The sequence below is a fragment of the Catharus ustulatus genome, chromosome Z (assembly GCF_009819885.2).
Source record: "Catharus ustulatus isolate bCatUst1 chromosome Z, bCatUst1.pri.v2, whole genome shotgun sequence".
In the NCBI taxonomy this organism is placed as follows: Eukaryota; Metazoa; Chordata; class Aves; order Passeriformes; family Turdidae; genus Catharus; species Catharus ustulatus.
Window position 1 is genome coordinate 32,467,228 of NC_046262.2, and position 6,695 is coordinate 32,473,922.

The following is a 6,695-nucleotide window of genomic DNA, read 5'->3' on the forward strand; positions in this document are numbered from 1 at the left end:
AGTTTTGTTAGATCTGATGGGACAAAAAAAGGCAGTATAGGTGAGAAATCTATATCAACTTGAATATTAAGATAAAGTTTCTTGGAATCCAAACTTTCAAGTTAACTTCTACTAAACCACTGCCAAAACCCAGTGCCTGCCTTCCTCGAAGTTAGAACTGAGCTTTCATCCATCTCGAGCTCAAAAATTACTGTCTGGCAGCTCTGCTGCAGCACTCAGCAACAAGCTAAACTCTGCAAGCTCTTAAGCACTCTTACAACCACAAACACAGCAGCATTCAGTGAGTACAACAAACTTGAATGAGATACTTACAGGTAGCGGCGTTTCTGCTGGAGGCTGAACATGAGATCATACTAGAAAAAGAGGAAAAATGTATGTCACTGACCCAGTAATTTCTGTTTTAAAAGGCTGGCGGAGAAAGAAATCCAATGAGTGGGCGACAGAGAGAAAGCAGAGCGGGGGAGGGGAGGGAGATGGATGAAATTCCAGTCTTTCTGGTCAGCTTGGCTGTAGTTTTCTATGTACTGAAAATCCACAATAAACACTCTTTGCTTGCAAGACTGCTCCTGACTGCAGAGTCACAAATTACAAATACTTTCGGTCTCTGTACAATAAAAGCACTCAATCTTGTAGTGTTTACACTCAGCAATGCTTCTCTGCAAGCCAGCCCCAGATCTTCTTTTCACCTTCTGCTAGTTAACTCCTTTGAGACTAAAAATTAAGCTGCTGTTATTAAGGTTTACTCTTTTATTTTTTTTTTTTGTTTCCCACTTTTGCTAGTTTATTTCCTTTGAAACACACACACCACCACAGTAGTATTCAAATTTTAATTTTCTTTTTTCCCATTCAGAACAGCAAGAAAGACAAAGAGTATAGGCAAAATCCTACCAATATATTCTTATATATCTCATAGGATTCAAGATATCTCTACAGCCTCCTGTCATGAGATTCACAACACATTTAAAACGCTGATGAGACTCTAAATAAAATTTGCCACCATAACAGTGGCTCATGAACGCACCCTGAGGAGTAAGCCTGACAGCCCTAATTTTCAGAGCACAGGGGTTGTATTGCAAAGTCACAATAGAGGGTCAGACTCTCCTAAGTTCACCTCATCACAGAGAGGCAAAGAGATTTCTAAATATAGGGGACAAAAGACATTTTCAGCCCAGCCACGGGGCATTGTGACAAGGGCAAAAGGAACAGCATGAGAAAGAGCTACTGACTTCCAGGTTGTTTGTGTAAACAGGAGTAAATTCCAGCACAACTGTAGTGCTGTAACGTTGTCTCCCCTTGTCATTCTTCGAATAAGCAAGCTGACTTTGACCCTCATATGGAAACAAAACCACAATGTAAAAATGAAAAACTGAAGTCAATAGGAAGAAAGAAAAGAACCAACAGATGTTCCTGTGGCATGACTTATGTACAGATGAAGAAAACAGATGACTGTTAAGAATTAAAATTAACTCAAAGGTACACAATGTGTAATATGATACAATCTGGCCTAAGAAAAAAAAAAACACAAAAAGCATTTCCATGAGGTACATTACTCATAGTGTGGTATACTGTCCTGGATTTCAGACCACACATTTTATCACGTTTCAGAAAAAATTGCAATAAATATTTGTCTCCTCTGAGTTGTGTAGATGGTTGCAGGTTAGCCTGTGTGTCTCTGGTTTTGCTTGCTTAAATGTAGCTTCTAATTCACTGTGATAAATGGTCCCTGCCTGTACTGTACAGGGGTCTGATTAGGAGCACTAGCATAACTGTTCTTACAACCTGATTAAAATAGTGGCAGCTTATTTTGAAGTCTATGACACATCCATCAATAATGTCATTGCAGAACCTGTCTTCAAACCAGTTTTATCACTGCAGCAATGAACGTAGCATCTCATTTCTTATTGTACTCCTTAACTACAATTAATTTTTGCAATCCATCAAGGTCGCATTTTGTAGAGGATAGAGCAAAATTACCCAAGCTTTTCTTGATAAATGCCAGAGCACTGAAGAGAAGACAAGCCTTTTGTACAACACTCAGTCTTTCCATTTCAATGTTTGCCCACAGAGGGAAGAGAGTTGTTCTGTTTCCATAGATGAAACATAGCACAGTATATATATTTTTATCAATTATTAGTTTAAAATTTTCTGCAAGCCTTTGTTAATAAGATACAGTCAAAATCAGCCGTTTTCTCTGCAGGCTTTTATTTGAAAAATAATAAAAATAAGGACCACACTTGAGGCACAAAGCAGGCACGAACACACACACACACACACATGCAGACACCTCACACACAGCCTCAAGTCTCCACTTTCATTCTGACTTACATTGTCAAGCAACGGCCTAAACCCACATTGTCTGATATCTGCATGTTCAGTCAACACTCCAGTAAAAGGGATGAGGTTCTCAAAGGAACAAAAGGCTTGTCCCTGCCCTAATCTGGAGGCTGTACAAGAGGACAATCTGCTACATTGTGAGGGAAAAAAGATACAATTATTTCCCAGGTATTTACCACACGACATAGATGTTATTGTATGAGCAACAATACCTGGCAGCAGCAGTCCACTCTTTGTACAACTTTTAAAGAAAATATTCTAATTCATTGGTATCTTACATGGAGCACAGCTGTCAGAAGATCAAATGCACTAGGTCATTGCCAGTTGCTTCATTGGAAAATACATGAAGAGAATTTATAATGCAAAAGTTCTTGACCAAAAACAAATGATTCAAAATTTTGACTGCAGAAGGGACATTAGACATAGCAAATGGTATTATGAAAAACACAAAAAGGCAGCACAAAAATATTTGGTTTATGTCAAGCAGATCAAAAGAAAGTTGCCTGAATGTTTGAGACAAAGATGAGTGGCATTTTCAGAAAAATGAGTAGCTTCTTTGAGAAAAACATATTTAGCTCTATTATCTCCAATTTTAAAGACTTTTATATTTTCCCAGAACACTTTGCATCTTGGGCTAGACCTCAGATGTTGCAGAGGTCAGTGGAGGGACATCTTCAAGGATTTTGGCATCTTGGTAACCCCTGCAGTGCTTTGCCTGAATGTATCTAGAGCACATGACCACTAGTAAGGTTTCTTCAAATTATACATCTGTAGGGATTGGCATGCATGCTGTAAATCATAAAAACACCTCTTCATTGGCATGGTACCATTTAGAGATAGCTGGATACAACAGAGCAAAGTCTTTCCTCCAGTGCAGCCTCTTTGCAGCATCCATTTGCTCTGGGGTTTGGGACTGTGTGACCAGAGAGGCTTTTACCTCACTGGACAAGGATACTAGACAGAGAACAATTTCCTAGGAAGACAAACTCAGCTATCACCATTCTGCAGGACACTTTCTGCAGCATGAAAATATATGTTTGTGTGTGTGTTTCATCACAGAATTTAAATTCTAGAGATTATGAGTATTTGTGCTCGTGCTCCCAGCACTGTAAAGGTATTGATTCTTTGTCTTCAAAGCTCTGTCACACCCTTCTCATCTGCAGTAAAAAGATAAAGGTTAGGTTTTCCAAATCTTCGGGTAACATGGTATAAAATGGGTGGCAGCAACTAAGATGGCCATCAGCATTTCTAGCATTTGAGGGCAGCTAGGGTCTAGTCTGTCACACAGGAATCACACATGAGGTCAGAAAGAACCCTTTCCTACCTCTTCCTGGTCACAGACAGGTGGAGACAGATTGAGCACCACAAAAATCATCAGTTTGGCACCACTGGAGATCAGCACTTAATGAAGATCTTGGAGGAATGGCAATGTCCCTGTGGTAGAGGAAATAATTATAGTAATTTCATGATTACAAGCCGCACCTGATTATAAGCCGCAGGTCCAGGTGTCGGCAACATTTCGTTCTTTGTCCATATATAAGCTGCACCAGATTATTAGCTGCACTTTCGTTCGCAGTAAGGATCTGTGTGCAACTTTCACAAAGTTGCCAATTAGTAACAGAATCGTGGGATCGCGGGGTTTACTGGCTCAGCCCTGCTCAGGGCAGCCGCCAGGGAGTGGCCCCGGCCCCGCTCGCCGCTGCCACCGGGAAGCGGGAGAGGGGCATGCCCAGCTGGTGACACTGGGAAGAGGGAGAAGGGTGTCCCTGGCTGCTGCCACCAGGAAGAGGGAGAGGGGCGTGCCCGGCCACTGGCGCCGCCGTGCCTCCCAGGCCCGGGCAGCGCTGCCGCTGCACTACCACTGCCCCGCTGTCCGGGGCCGGGTGGGCTCCGCCTCGGCTTGGGGCTGCAGCTGGCTCGGACTTCCGGGTTGGGAAATTTCCAAAATTTGTTCATATATAAACCACTCCTGAATGTAAACCGCACTTCCGGTTTGGGACCAAAATTTTAGTCAAGATGGTGTGGCTTATAATAGTGAAATTGCTGGTATATTTCCACTTGCAAAGAGCTAGCTTGTTCTTTAATGTAGCTAACGAGGGATAGAAAAAGCAGTTTTCACAATCAAGAAGCATAGGAGAGAAAGGGTAAACATTATGTGTTTAAAATGTAGGCTAAAAAAGGCTAAAAATAATCCCAAAAATATGAAGGATTTTCTCATGCTGACAGCCTGCCCACTTCTTGTAACAGTGCTCACAACTGGGCTTCAAAATGCATGTTCAAAATGCCCACGTTTTCCCTCTCTTTCTTTAAAGTCTGTTATTCCATGACCAATTTTTCCACCCACAGACCATGTGTCCTTATTATTGCAAAGGGGGAATTGTTCTCATAATTAAACTACTATCCAATTTACTTCAAACTGAAAGCCTTTTAGGAATATTACCTTGTTGCCATTGAAGTAATTAGCGCTCAGGAAAGGTTCCTTAGTTGTTTCAATTGAGATCAATCAAAGCAAATTTAATTAGACCCTGGAGATTTTTGTCCCAAGTCTTTGAAAATGGAGCCTTTTGTACAGCAGGGCCTTTATTTTTGCTTTAGACCACATATGGATTTATACCACAGCTGGTACAAATAGATTTTCATCTCAGTTAATGTTTCTAAAGTTTCACTGACTTTCCTTATTTAGCTCACTCTGCCACTATGAATGATCTGCAAAAAGAGTTTTCCAAACAATGTCACAGATTTTATTTTTGTATTCTACAGAAGGGTGTAAGTTCTGCAAAGGCAGAATACTTCTCAGAAGCATAATATGGTAGGTCTAACACATAGCAGATACTGCTCCTGATCTTAAGCAGTAGTTCCAGAAATTCCGTGCTTTTTGGAGCACCAACATCATCCTATGCTTATCCTTGCACATGCTATACAGAGAGTGAAAACCAGGAAGACTAATCCTCATAAAGAACCTCCCTTGCCTCTGAAGTCTGCATTTTTACCTACAGCAGTGCTTTAGTTGTGACAACATATTCCCAAAACCATTGCAGCGTCTAACTGTTCAGATGGTATGCATAAATTTTGAAGCACAAATAGTGCTTTAATCTGCTATAATCCTCTAAAAAGATTACTTCTGAAGAATTTTCGTATCTTGGCATTCAGCTAAGGTATTATTAAGATGAGAGGTTAATTACAGAAAATTGAAGGAACCTTCTGAGATAAGAGACTAAAAGAAACCATAGTAGTGTGCACCTGCTGAGGACAGCTTAGGGAATTCTAGGAAGATGTGTTTTTTTAATTCTAACTACACCAGATCTGATTCTTGATTGTAATGAATGAAACATAGCAATTGAAAAAATGAAGGCTTCTCTAGCATATCCCCACTGTACATTTGTGTATTCCTGTCGTTTTTCTGCTTTAATATCAAATCCCAGCTGTGGCACAAGCAGTACCCACTGTTTTCTGGGCAGATGCAGATCTAGGGAAGGTAGAACAGAATGGGCAACAGGAGAGGTGTGAGAGATAAAGCCAAAAGGAAAAGGAGGGCAGAACAATGACTGACTTGGAAAGAAGAGCCTGAAACCCAGACACCAGCCATGGCCAGCATCATACAGCCCAAGGCACACCTTTGCTTCAACATTCTCACTGAACAGCACATTAGTGTTGAGACATGGTGTGTTGAGACCAAAGAAATGCTTCCCCAGGCTGACACAGGCACAAACAGATGCATTTCAGCAAGAATTTTATAAGAAATTTTGCAAGTAACGCAATTAAGTTTGGTCATTGGAAGCAAGGAATCATATTTTCCTTTTCTTTTCAAGAACCTGCTTAGGATTACAGTAGATAATACAAAGAGAAGGAGAAAATTCTTAAGCAAGAACATCTAAATGTCTGAGAAAGAATCTTGAATAACTGTTTTGAGTTGTGTTAACTTCATGAACTTCCATATCTGAAAAGGGAAATGGCAAAAGGTACATCACAAAACACCTGGACATGCTATGAAGAACATATACAGTAATTTCACGAATACAAGCCGCACCAATTTGACTAAGATTTTGCTCCTAAACCGGAAATGCGGCTAATAATCAGGAGCGGCTAATACAACCTCAGAAGTGCCTGCCAGAGTGCTGAGCCGAGCAGCTGCAAAGTCGGCATTTTGCGATTGTTACAAATCGCTACTCTGTTGCACCGCGGGTGGAGCCTGGCTGCCTGCAGGGAGCACGGGGGGCGGGGAGAGAGGCGGGAGAGCTCTCTTTCCTCCTCTGCCACAGCCCAGGGGAGAGACGGGGGGTGGGGGGGCACCGCCATTGCTGCAGCTCAGGGAGGAGAGGGGGGACCCGGGCCGCCCCTACCGCGGCCCGGGGAGGGGGGGG

The 6,695-nt window shown here is 41.8% G+C and overlaps 1 protein-coding gene across 1 annotated transcript in view; it reads right to left on the reverse strand.

Moving 5' to 3' along the window:
• The window catches only part of FREM1 (FRAS1 related extracellular matrix 1), a 65,956-nt gene extending 65,396 nt beyond the window's left edge, over positions 1–560 (reverse strand). Inside the window, exon 1 of the mRNA XM_033086345.1 lies at positions 313–560. The gene's annotated coding sequence lies outside the window, so the exon portion shown is untranslated. The remainder of the gene's footprint in view (positions 1–312) is intronic.
• Between the last annotated feature and the right edge of the window lie 6,135 nt (positions 561–6,695).